General features: G+C 44.0%; 1 protein-coding gene and 1 long non-coding RNA gene across 11 annotated transcripts in view; one reads left to right on the top strand and one right to left on the bottom strand.

Annotated features, from left to right (window-relative positions):
• The window catches only part of SYNDIG1 (synapse differentiation inducing 1), a 187,993-nt gene that overhangs the window by 22,162 nt on the left and 152,300 nt on the right, over positions 1-13,531 (top strand). The window lies entirely within an intron of this gene.
• The window catches only part of LOC140614364 (uncharacterized), a 45,569-nt gene continuing 35,823 nt past the window's right edge, over positions 3,786-13,531 (bottom strand). For 3 of the 4 annotated variants that reach the window (XR_012015261.1, XR_012015259.1, XR_012015260.1), the window contains 3 exons: positions 6,246-6,478; positions 4,659-4,731; positions 3,786-4,105 (listed from right to left, as the gene is read on the bottom strand). This is a non-coding gene — a long non-coding RNA (uncharacterized lncRNA). The remainder of the gene's footprint in view (positions 4,106-4,658; positions 4,732-6,245; positions 6,479-13,531) is intronic. The other variant, XR_012015262.1, reaches the window with a different exon arrangement.

Below are 13,531 nucleotides of genomic sequence, written 5' to 3'. Positions count from 1 at the left end.
ATGAACAGCTATACACCAATAGATTAAGCAATCTAGAAGAAATGGACGCATTCCAGGAAAGCCAGAAATTACCAAAACTGGAACAAAAGAAATAGAAAACCTGAACAGGCCAATAACCAGGGAGGAAATTGAAGCAGTCATCAAAAACCTCCCAAGACACAAGAGTCCAGGGCCAGATGGCTTCCCAGGGGAATTCTATCCAACGTTTAAAGAAGAAACCATACCTATTCTCCTAAAGCTGTTTGGAAAGATAGAAAGAGATGGAGTACTTCCAAATTCGTTCTATGAGGCCAGCATCACCTTAATTCCAAAACCAGACAAAGACCCCACCAAAAAGGAGAATTACAGACCAATATCCCTGATGAACATGGATGCAAAAATTCTCAGCAAGATACTAGCCAATAGTACATTAAGAAAATTATTCACCATGACCAAGTAGGATTTATCCCCAGGACGCAAGGCTGGTTCAACACTCGTAAACAATCAATGTGATTCATCATATCAGCAAGAGAAAAACCAAGAACCATATGATCCTCTCATTAGATGCAGAGAAAGCATTTGACAAAATACAGCATCCATTCCTGATCAAAGCTCTTCAGAGTCCAGGGATAGAGGGAACATTCCTCAACATCTTCAAAGCCATCTACGAAATGCCCACTGCAAATATCATTCTCGATGGGGAAGCACTGGGAGCCTTTCCCCTAAGAACAGGAACAAGACAGGGATGTCCACTCTTACCACTGCTATTCAACATAATACTGGAAGTCCTAGCCTCAGCAATCAGACAACAAAAAGACATAAAAGGCACTCAAATTGGCAAAGAAGAAGTCAAACTCTCCCTCTTTGCAGATGACATGATACTGTACATAGAAAACCCAAAAGCCTCCACCACAAGATTGCTAGAACTCTTATAATTTGGTAGTGTGGCAATCAAAATCAATGCCCAGAAATCAGTGGCATTTCTATACACTAACAATGAGACTGAAGAAAGAGAAATTATGGAGTCAATCCCATTTACAATTGCACCCAAAAGCATAAGATACCTAGGAATAAACCTAACCAAAAAGGTAAAGGATGTATACCCTAAAAACTATAGAACACTTCTGAAAGAAATTGAGGAAGACACAGATGGAAAAATATTTCATGCTCATGGATTAGCAGAATTAATATTGTGAAAATGTCAGTGTTACCCAGGGCAATCTACACGTTTAATGCAATCCCTATCAAAATACCATGGACTTTTCTTCAGAGAGTTAGAACAAATTATTTTAAGATTTGTGTGGAATCAGAAATGATCCCGAATAGCCAGGGGAATTTTAAAGAAGAAAACCATATCTGGGGGCATCACAATGCCAGATTTCAGGCTGTACTACAAAGCTGTGGTCATCAAGACAGTGTTGTACTGGCATAAAAACAGACACATAGATCAATGGAACAGAATAGAGAATCCAGAAGTGGACCCTCAACTCTATGGTCAACTAATATTCGATAAAGGAGGAAAGACTATCCATTGGAAGAAAGCCAGTTTCTTCAATAAATGGTGCTGGGAAAATTGGACATCCACATGCAGAAGAATGAAACTAGACCACTCTCTTTCACCAGACACAAAGATAAACTCAAAATGGATGAAAGATATAAATGTGAGACAAGAATCCATCAAAATCCTGGTGGAGAACACAGGCAACACCCTTTTTGAACTCGGCCACAGTAACTTCTTGCAAGATACATCCACGAAGGCAAAAGAAACAAAAGCAAAAATGAACTATTGGGACTTCATCAAGATAAGAAGCTTTTGCACAGCAAAGGATACAGTCAACAAAACTAAAAGACAACCTACAGAATGGGAGAAGATATTTGCAAATGACATATCAGATAAAGGGCTAGTTTCCAAGATCTATAAAGAACTTATTAAACTCAACACCCAAGAAACAAACAATCCAATCATGAAATGGGCAAAAGAAATGAAGAGAAATCTGACAGAGGAAGACATAGACATGGCCAACAAGCACATGAGAAAATGCTCCACATCACTTGCCATCAGGGAAATACAAATCAAAACCACAATGAGATAACACCTCACACCAGTGAGAATGGGGAAAGTTAACAAGGCAGGAAACCACAAATGTTGGAGAGGATGTGGAGAAGGGGGAACCCTCTTCCACTGTTGGTGGGAATGTGAACTGGTACAGCCACTCTGGAAAACTGTGTGGAGGTTCCTCAAAGAGTTAAAAATAGACCTGCCCTATGATCCAGCAATTGCACTGTTGGGGATTTACCCCAAAGATACAGATTTCATTGAAACCCCGGGACACCTGCACCCCGATGTTTATAGCAGCAATGTCCACAATAGCCAAACTGTGGAAGGAGCCTCGGTGTCCATCGAAAGATGAATGGATAAAGAAGATGTGGTTTATGTATACAATGGAATATTCCTCAACCATTAGAAACGACAGATACCCACCATTTGCTTCATCATGGATGGAACTGGAGGGTGTTATGCTGAGTGAAATAAGTCAATTGGAGAAGGACAGTATATGTTCTCATTCATTTGGGGAATATAAATAATAGTGAAAGGGAATATAAGGGAAGGGAGAAGAAATGGGTGGGAAATACCAGAAAGGGAGACAGAACATCAAGACTCCTAACTCTGGGAAACGAACTAGGGGTAATGGAAGGGGAGGAGGGGGGGGTGGGGGTGAATGGGTGTCGGGCACTGAGGGGGGCACTTGACGGGATGAGCCCTGGGTATTATTCTGTATGTTGGTAAATTGAACACCAATAAAAAATAAATTTATTAAAAAAATATGGCCAGTCTCCAATATTTTTTTCTTTTAAAATTTAATTTAATTTAGTTTTTTTTGGATAAGTGTACTATTTAATCCACATCACCTATTTCATCCATCCCCCCTCCCCCTCTGGTAACCCTCAGTTTTTTCTCTGTTGTTAGGAATGTTTCTTAGTTTGTCTCTTTCCTTTTTTCTTCTTTTGCTCATTTGTTTCTTAAATTCCACATCTGAGTAAAATCACATGGTGTTTGTCTTTCTCTAATTTATTTCACTTAGCATAATACTCTCTAGCTCTATCAATGTTGTTGCAAATGGCAAGATTTCATTCCTTTTATGGCTGAGGAATATTCCACTATATATATATATATATATATATATATATATATACACACATTTATGTATATATATGTGTGTGTGTGTATATACACACACACAATGCGGTATATACATACATATATACATACCACATCTTTATCCATTTATCAGTTGATGGGTATTTGGGCTGCCTGCATAGTTTGGCTATTGTAGATAATGCTGCAGTAAACATAAGGGTGCATGTTTCCCTTTGAATTCGTGTTTTTGTGTTTTTGGGGTAGATAGCAAGTAATGTAAATGACTGGATTGTAGTGTGGTTTATTTTTAACTTTTTGAGGAACCTCCATACTATTTTCCACAGTTTGCATTCCCACCAACAGTGTAAGAGGCTTCCTTTTTCTCCACATCCTTGCCAACATTTGTTTCTTGTGTCTTTTGCTTTAACCATTCTGACAGATGTGAGACAGTATCTCATTTTGGTTTTGATTTAATGTTTCTTTGATGATGAGTGATGTCAGGCATCTTTTCATGTAACTGTTGGCCATCTGGATGTCTTTTTTAGAGAAACATTTGTTCATATCTTCTTCCCATTTTTAAATTGGATTATTTGTTTTGGGGGTGCTATGTTGTATCAGTTTTTTTTTTATAGATTTTGAATACTAATCCTTTATTGGATATGTCATTTGCAAATATCTTCTCCCATTCGGTAAGTTGCCTTTCTCTCAGCTCTATTTTAAATGAGGGTTCTTTTATTCAGTTTCACAAACTGAAACAGCAACAATAACAGAAAACCAGGGAACAGGGGTTTATTATTCTGACGTGATGCCAGCCTATGAGAGGAGGACTGCATTAGCTGTCCCTGTGCGAGCTACGAGAGGATAGCAGTTGTTCAGCTAAAGATGCTGGAGGTGGATGGTGCAGGCTCAGCAGCTTGGTACAGTCAGGGCTGCAGATCTACCATCCTCCTGGGCCCCAGAAGGCTGCTGCAACCCAAGACTTCAGGTCTGAAATGAAGGCAAGAAGTGGGAGAGGTTGACAGAGTCCCCCAAAGACATTTGTCCACAGTTTTTTTTTTTTTTTTTTTTTTGGCTAGCGCTGTGTCTGCAGCCACTCTTGGTTATAAGAATGCCTGGGATCAGGATGAGGATTTAACTCTCCTGCTTCCAGGTGAAGGTAGGCAAAGGTGATATCCTAGGGTGGGTTCTCTACTCCGACCATGACTGTTACCCATCCCAAGGCACATTATGGGATAGACGTGGGAAGGGAAGTCCAGAATGTGGATGTTTGTGAACACAAAAGAACAGTCAGTGGGGTGCTGGTGACACTGACGTTGTACATAGTCTGTGTGGGAGGGACGGAAGCCAGATGGATAAAAGAGAGATGGCAAACCTTGAGCTTGGGCTGGGGAAGCCAAGCAGAGGACCTGGACTGAGGCCAAGCAGAACTACTCAGGTTAAGTGAGCACATCTGGGGCACGGGTAAAGTGCAGGTTCTGATGAAGGGGTTGGGGGGTGTCCTGCACCTTCACCACACCCCTAGCTTATGCTGTTGCCTCACCTGAGTAGCCCAGGTCCAGGTGGTGCTGACTTGACTGCACTGTAGATTCAGCTGGGGATATTGAAAAATTGATCTGCACACAAATAATGTAAAGGATATAAATTGAGTTGGGTCAGTAATATTAAAGGAGCAGCTGAATCACTTTTGCTTACTGAGACATCTGTTACAGCTGTGTTCCTGGGGCACCTGGATGGCTCAGTCAGTTAAGCCTCTACGTTCAGCTGGAGTCATGATCCTGGGGTCTTGGGATCAAGCCCTGCATCAGGCTCCCTGCTCAGGGGGAGTCTGCTTCTCCCTCTCCCTCTGACCTTCCCCCTGCTCATGCTCTCACTGGCTCTCTCTCTCTCACTCTCTCTCTCAAATGAGTAAATAAAAAAGCTTTTTTAAAAAGCTGTGTTCCTCAAACTCTGAAGCATGCACAAAACATGTGGGGATTTGCAGACACAGATTCTGGTTCAGCAGGTCTGGGCTGGAGCCTGAGACCCTGCATTTCTAGCAAGTGTCAGGTGATGATAATGCTCCTGGTTCCTGACTCACACTCACTTTAAGCAGCCAGGTAGTAAAGGGCTAAGGTGAGGGGACTGGATACGGGGAGGAGATGGGAGATATGTGGGGCACAAAAGAGTAGGCTACCTCTATTGTCTCTGGTCTAAGAGAGTGTAGCAGCTGTTCAGCTGGAGATGCCAGCAGCGTAGGCTTGCTGAGGGATGTTACATATGGTATCACTTGTCTTAAGTAAACTTACATAACCTGGATGGGGTCAACAAATATAATATGCTTGAAGTTTGTCTTATGTATTATATAATTAAAAACAAATTTTCAGCATCCCTCTTATTAAAATCTTCAGAGGTACAAAACAGATGCAAGAGTTGGCGACTACTGTGTCTTTGGGTTTATTAGGGCGAGTGTTGCAAGGAGACATGGTCAGAGCCCAGGCTCAGAAGGGACCAGTCCAGGACTCTTCTGAGGTATTAATCTCTATGCTCTGGTTTTTCCACTTCTAAATTGGAGACAAGTGCTGTTATCTCAAAGAATGTGAAGTTTGCAGAGGGTCTAGTACACTTCTTGGTATGCATGAGGCTAAATGAATAAATGAATATATATCTGCCTATAGAAGTATGTTTATGCATGTATCTGCACGTGTGTGTGCATACACGTGTGAGTACATGTATGAATATATGTATGCCAATGTCCCCTACCCTCTCCTTCCCTCCATAATATTTTGCTCCTGTGAGGCATGGTAAATTGTCTGCAAACATGGATTGCAGTGAGTCCTCTTATTTCCCCACATACCCTGCTTTGCACTGTAACATGCTCACACCTCCCCTCAAGGAGAATCCATTCCCCCCTCCCTCTTGAATGTCTGTGTGGCTTGATGTCTGACTTTGACCAACACAATGAAGTAGGAGTAGCAGTGCATCGGTTTTGAGTCCAGGATTTGTGAAGGCTTCACAACTTGAACTTACTCGTTTGGACCTCATCCACTGGCTTGTGAAGGAGTCCAAGCTGGAACCATGCAAACTGCTGCCTTCCCACTGAAGCAGTCCCTAGAAAGCCAAGCAGACATTTCTCATCCTTCCTACATACCAAGTGCTTAAAACGATGCCTTGTGGAGTCATTGTCCTTCTCATCCACACTTGATGTCCACTGTCACCTAGGTGTGGTTTGCATTGCCTGGTGGTGTGTTTGAGAACAAGGTAGACCAGACAGACAAGCACTTGAACAGAGTGATACAAATCAGCCACCTTGAGCCCTTCTCCAGACCATTTCCACACTCCAGCAGCAAGTTGATGAGGGGCAGGCTTCCTTTGTTCTGGGACCTGTAGACGAGGGTGCCAGGAGTCCATTTATTCAGCCTTTGCTGAGAACTCTCTATTTCTCGGGCAGGTCTTATCCCTTATCAGTGAGCTAAGTGAGACCAAGGTGTGAGTGTTTTGCAGAATAGGAGGTAAATATGGAATAAGACCCTCTGCCAGGATTCTTAGCTAGAGACATCACTGTGGATATGCCCCTGGCCCTTAACACCAAATCTGTGTCAGGTTATTACTGGGCTCTGGGATGAAACGGTTGACATTGCTCTGCTGTTCTAGAATGGGACATTGATACTTGGGTCAGGATGACCCCCCTTAGTACATAAAAAGCCTTTTCTGTGTTAATCCTCATTTTCCCTGCAGTGACTCAGCCCTGTTCATGGTCGTGGCAAGTCTAAGTTGCCTGTGGAGGCCGAGATTCCTGCAGGTGCCTTGACCTAGAACTGGATGTGCAGCTTCTTTTATGAGACAATATCCTCAACATATGGAACTCACCTTCCTATTCTCATTCCTTCAGACAGACACACGTATGCACACACCTCAAAGAATGTGAAGTTTGCAGAGGGTCTCTTAGATGGGCTTTCATACTCACATACCAACACACATACACAGGTACATCTCACACACACACACACACACACACACACACATATACACATTAATACACAGATGCACACAGACATGCTCACAAACACCCTGAGCAGTAAACCCAGCTGCCATGAACATCAATGCTGCATGAGCTGCTCCTGGGGAGCCTGGCAGGCAGCAAGCCAGTGGACAGCACTTGGGGACAGAGATATATACTTATTCGAGGATAAGCCTTTTGGCCACAGTCTTTGGACTGTGTTAAGAAGCCTCATGTCGTGTTTCACATATTCACCAAGCAGCACCCCTTGCCCAGGGTGCATCTGAGCCTCTGGTTCATGTATAGCTGGCAGGATTTAAACACAGTCCCCAGAGATGGGTCCAGTACATCCCTGCTGAGAAATAACTGCAGAGGGGTGGCAGGGAGGGAGGGAGAGCATTAGGAGCCTGAGAGCATAAGCTGTCAGGTAAGGACCATAGGGTAAATTGGGGGCTCTGGGCTTTTGTGTGTAAGTGGATTCTTTACATTTTGCTCCTCATAATGACTGGAGTAGGGGGCAAAGGGGAATTCTTCTGTTGTGTTTGGTTCTTTTGGGGAGATCCATTTGCTTCTATTCTGAATAAAAAGCACAGAGATTACAGTTCCCCAAATACTTTATGAAGAGCTTATCTTTGTGGCTTCTTGATTTTTATTTACAGAGAGTGTTTCACCTAAAATACTAGTTATGCTTTGTCCATGGGCCTAAAAGGATGGGATTGCTTGCAACATTTGGGAAATGGAAAGAATCTGAGAGGAGGGGAACCAAGTCACAGTGGCTTGGGGAAGGGGGGTCTGGGTTCAGAGGAGAGGAAAATAGGTTGGGGAGGAAGTGGGTCTGTGCCTGGGGCCTCTGTACTCAATCTGCTCAGGTATGAATCTGGCTTATCCCTTGCTTTCTTGGAAATCATTCAGCCTGTCTGTACCTCAGTTTCCCTGTGAATAAAGAGGAGGCATCAGGTGCCTGGGCATGTGTTGTCATGGAGATAACAGAAGGTGAGAAATAAGCAGCCCTTGGCAGAGTCTGCCAGCTTGGGGCCAGCATGGCATAGTTGTCACTAGTAATTGCTTATCTGGGGCCTTACAGCGGCCAGCTCCAGAGGATGGACGGGTCAGAAACTTTACTATGGTGGACGAGGTGATGCTGGGGCTTGGGAGGCCAGGTTCCGGGTGAACACAGAGGGTGAGGAGGGAGACGCCACACTTCGATTCCATAAACTCAAACCATCTGAGTGGGAGCAGAGCCAGGAAGGAAGCAAATACCACCCAGATCAACCTTCCCGAGCCCTGCAGAGAGGGCTGGGCCCCATGGTGGGGTGCCACTGGGTCATGGCCCTTCACTGTCTTGTGGGACTGACTGCTGCAGCAAGTGAGGGCAGGTGAAGCCATTCATGGGCCAAGATCATACAACTTACAGAAAATAAGGTTTCAATAGGCCAAATGTGTTTCGTTTAACAGCCCTGTGGATTTAGTCCTTAAGATGCCAGCCTATTGGCCAAGTGAATGTGAGGTCAGTTACAATCAGTTCTGGGAGTTCTTTGAATGTGCAAATGATGACGAGTGGAATACTAAATAAAGCAAAGTAAAGGTCATGTCGGAACAATGCACACGTGCTCTCCGCAGGTTGACAGGCTGACAGGTACGGTGGATTAAAGCGGGGACATCTCAGGTGCTAATGCCTGGTTATCAGCACCTGATTCTGACAGAGACAGTGATCGCAGAGGTGGGCCCACAGAAGGGTGGTGCAGCCACAAGGCTCACTGCATGTGAAGGTGATTTTTTTTTTTTAAAGATTTATTTATTTATTTATGATAGAGAGAGAGAGAGAGAGAGAGGCAGAGACACAGGAGGAGGGAGAAGCAGGCTCCATGCCGGGAGCCCGACGTGGGACTCGATCCCGGGACTCCAGGATCACGCCCTGGGCCAAAGGCAGGCGCCAAACCGCTGAGCCACCCAGGGATCCCCGTGAAGGTGCTTTTAACATTGTTCCCATGTTAGACCCAGGCACAGACCATCAAGGATTCCTGAAGACACATGTGAGGTGCTTGCCAGGACTGGCTCCCAGGTGGGCTCCCCATGTTAACATTTACTGTAAGATCAAATGATAGAGCAGAAAACCTAATCAAATGTTGGCAAAGGACAGCAACCTCACAACATTGGGAGTATTTCAAGAGAATTAGAAGTATGGTTATGAATGAGGATGGTTCAGTTCATTTGCTCACTGAGCCCCATCATTGGGTACCTACTACATAAAATAGAAGATGTGGTACCTTCCCTCAGGAAGTAGATAGTTTTCTTTGATGCAAATATATCAAAAGAAATCAAAACAAAAAACAACCCCCCCTAGAAAAGTATAAAAAAATAAGAATAAGAAATGCCAAGGATGGATAAAAGGAACAAAAACAGGGCTTCAGTAGATACTCCATTATGGGTGTGGTACGAGATACTGTACTTCTGTTTAGCAGATGGGGTGCCTGATGCTCAGCAAGGCACAGGTCTGCTCAGGAGATCCAGGTAGCAGGGGGACCAGCTAGAGCTAATCTGTTGACCACCATGCTTCCTGCCTTTGTGCTGGTGGTGAATTTCCAGGCTCCTGCACAAACACTGAGTAGCGGCTTCTGCATCCATGCCTCTCAGAATGTGTTAACTCCTTTTGCTAGTTCCTGGCAGGCATTATGGTTTTCTGTCAGTGTCAGGGCCCTGCCAAGAGTGACACTGAACCCAGGAAGCTGCCCCCCCAGCTCTGCCTTGAGAGAGAAGTCAAAGGTGGGCAATCACTAGACAAGAGAGGCAGGGCAGGTGAGCGAGAAGAAAGGCAGGTTCAGCTTAGCTAAGCTATAGCTTTGGCCCAGATGCCTGTTCATTGTCTGGTCTGAGATCTGCTGCTGGCCACCCCAGGGGACATGTGTATTTCCATCCTGGCTTTGGAGACTTTGGTAAACCTCCAAGTCCCAAAGGAAAAACAAACAATAAAATGTAACCATCACCCCCTTGCAGGATAAAGGATAGGAATGCCTTCTGTTTTCTCTTTCTTTCTTTTTTTATTTTTTTTTTTGCCTTCTGTTTTTTTTATTTATTTTATTTTATTTATTTTTTATTGGAGTTCAATTTGCCAACATAGCATAACACCCAGTGCTCATCCCATCAAGTGCCCCCCTCAGTGCCCTTCTGTTTTCTTCACAAAATGGGCTGAGTCAGGTTTCACACAGTCCCCTGTTCTGTACCCCAGAGCACAGATAGTATAAAAACAGTGGCAGGTAGGATGGCTAGATAGTGGCTTCCCCACCTCCTTGAAGTCTGAAAATTCTCCCTGGTCACAGGGTTGCACGGAGAAGGGCTCACTGACCAGCTCACTGCCTATGAGCACCCTCAGGCAGCCCTGCCCTTCCTGTGCCAGCACCTCTCCCTGCCATCCGGCAGGAGCTTCTTGCTGCCAGCCAGATCCTCTGAGCAAACAGAAACCAGGAAACCACATAACTTGCACAGTGGCAGGAGTTTATGGCATCAATGTGGATGACTGAGTGCTGGCTTCATACAAAGCAGTGATTATGATAGTCCCACTGTGCTAACCCATTAACAGAAGTGACAACCTTTGGACAGGTTAGGCACTTTGCAATACAAAGCTATCCAAGGATTGAGATATCTTCACAGAAGTTAGGGAAGCCTTTCCCAGGAATCATTCTCTTCCTAATTATTATCAAAGTCAGTTTCACCTGAAGAATTAATTACACCAGTAACCCTAAACAACGCTCTATCATTTTTTGCTCTGAAAATTAGCACACATTTGTAATTATGATCTAAATCTTGTTAAAAATGAAATGAACTCACATAGCTTTGGGTTTCCTTTTTTGGCATAAATCCCACGTGTGCACATGCACACTATTGCGAAGTTTGGTTCCTGGGTTAAGTGAATTTATTTTAACTGGATTTTCCCTCAACATCAAATATTCTTTGGAAAAATAACCTCTCATATTAACATAGGTTCCTGGAGATTTTCAGACCATCTTTCATAAAAGTCTCACACACAGGGCTACTTTGGTCTGTAATTTACTCTCCTTCTCTGCTGGAAAAGGGGCTGTGAGCTCCCACTCCATCCTGATGGCATGCTGAGCCCAGGAGAATCGTGAAGAAGTAAAGCCAGTGCTGCTGTCATCACGGACCTGATGAACACTCATGCTCCTAACTAGACTGGTTGAGAGCAGGCCCAAATGGGTGACCTCATGACCTAGTATGCCTAGTGTCCCTCTGGTCACTGCCCTTCCCATGCCCAGAAGTGGCCAGTCTGGATGATAAATCATGAACATACCAGAGTCAAGCAAATGCTCAGGGTATGAAGTAAAAGTAGAAGAAGAGGCATCTCAAAAAGTGTGGGCTTGTACCTCTCAGAAAGACTTAGCTTTTTTTTTTTTTTTTTCATCAACTGTTGAGCATTTTTATGTGCCGAGCTCTGTTCTGGGTACATAGGATACAGTAGGTCAGACAAGGTCTCAGCTATCATGGAGTGCACACTCCCTTGGAGCAGGTAGAGAATCAGGTACAAAAAACAAGTAGGTGCAGAAAACAAACACGTTTTAGACTGTGGTAAGTGATCTGAAGAATAGAAGTTCAAGTGACAGGTTGACTGGGGAGACTGGACCATTGTCCAGTAGTCAGGGGCAGCATCTTTAAGAAAATGGTTTTGGAGCTAAGATCATGAAATAAGAAGGATCCAACTATGCCAAGGTATGTGCAAAGGATCCAGGCACCAATGCAAAGGCTGTGGCATTGGACCCAACCAGAAGCAAACAAGTATAATGAGAGTAGGTGCCAAGGGGCCAGTGGTATGGGTGCTGCTGTTGGAGAATCTCCAAGAGCAAGGAGTAAAGAAATAAGAAATGGGCCAGGGGCAACTGGCAGAGGCTGGATTGTGCAGGATTTCAGGTCAGGCTGACAGGTTTGGATTTTATTCTAAATACATACTGGGAGAGCCCCTTGGTGGCTCAGTTGGTTAAGCTTCAGCTCAAGTCATGATCCTAGGATCCCAAGTCACGCATTGGTATCCCTGCTCAGTGGGGAATCTGCTTCTTCCTCTTCCCCTCCTGCCTGCTCATGGGCACCCTCACTCTCTTTCAAATAAATAAATAAATAAATAAATAAATAAATAAAATCTTTAAATAAATAAAATCTTTAAATAAATAAATACACATGGAGGCCCTTGTAGGCTATAAGCAGAGGAAGGAGATGGGCTGGTTAGCATTTCTAGGGCCATCTTGCTGTGCTCAGAGAGCACTGGACATAAAGCCGCAAGGGGACTCTGGTAGAGGGTGACTGACCTGGTCCAAATAGGGAACAGCTGTGGGTGAGCAGGATGCTAGGGATGCTGGGGATGGGTGGGGTAGGATTGGGCTGCAGTACATGTCTTTCCATTCCCTACGCTGACTGATTCCCTGTGGAGTAATGACAGTGAGGTTGCGTGTGTTCCCAGGAGCAGGATAAGATACACTGCTTTCCTCTAAGACATACCAGACTGACCATGCAAACCTTAAATGGTGCTGGTCACAGTTGGAGTAAACACTAGAGAATGCCCCTCTGTTACAATGCCAGTGGGAGTTTATTTGGACAAAACTAGAACCAAATCCAGGGACTTGAGCCACACTTGCTTTAAACATAAAATGAATAATGTAATACTGAGGATGAGGGGATTCGTCAAGAACACATTGGTAGTGTGCGAACTCCCCAGGCTGATGGTAACTGCCTGGCAAAGGGGATTGTTACTATTTTTATATTAAAAAGCTGTTAGGTTTAACTGCATGTTGCAGGAGCAGCATGACAGGAATCCTGTCTCCTCCATTTGTGAATTTTAAGGTAAGCTTGTCAATTTCTGCCCAAATGCCAGCTGGAATGTGATGGGACTTTGTTGAATCTGTAGGTCAGTTTGAGGATTATTGCCATTTTAGCAATGTTGTTTTCCAGTTCACAAACACAGGACACCTTTCTGTTTATTTAACTCTTATATGTCTTTTCTTTCAAGACATCTTATAGCTTTTGGTGTGGAAGTTTACATGTCTTTTGTATTCCTGAGAATTTTATTCTTCTGGATTCTGAAAGTGTGACGTTTTCAATAATGGAGTGAGTGTTGGCACCCAACAGACCTGGGTGTAAATTCTGGCTCTGTTAACTGACTAGTGTTGCCCCTTGGGCAAGATACCAATGTCCTCTGAACATCTGTTTCCTCATCTGCAAAGCAGGTGTCCCAGTTCATTCTTGCTGGGGCAGGCAAGCTGATCACCTCAGGTAAGGCACACAGCACAGTGCTAGCAAATATTAGTTGTATTTCTTCCTTTATTAAATCTGCAGTAAGGCCTGTTATTGTTCCACATGTGACATCTTGTTTACGTGTGCTGTATCAAAATACTGCCAGCATGGTTAGGGGACAAACACCTGCCTACTTTTGTATGTTA

This window comes from Canis lupus, chromosome 22, assembly GCF_048164855.1.
Source record: "Canis lupus baileyi chromosome 22, mCanLup2.hap1, whole genome shotgun sequence".
NCBI lineage: Eukaryota > Metazoa > Chordata > Mammalia > Carnivora > Canidae > Canis > Canis lupus.
The sequence above is the reverse complement of the archived record's forward strand: the minus strand, read 5'-3'. Positions and strand labels throughout refer to the sequence as shown.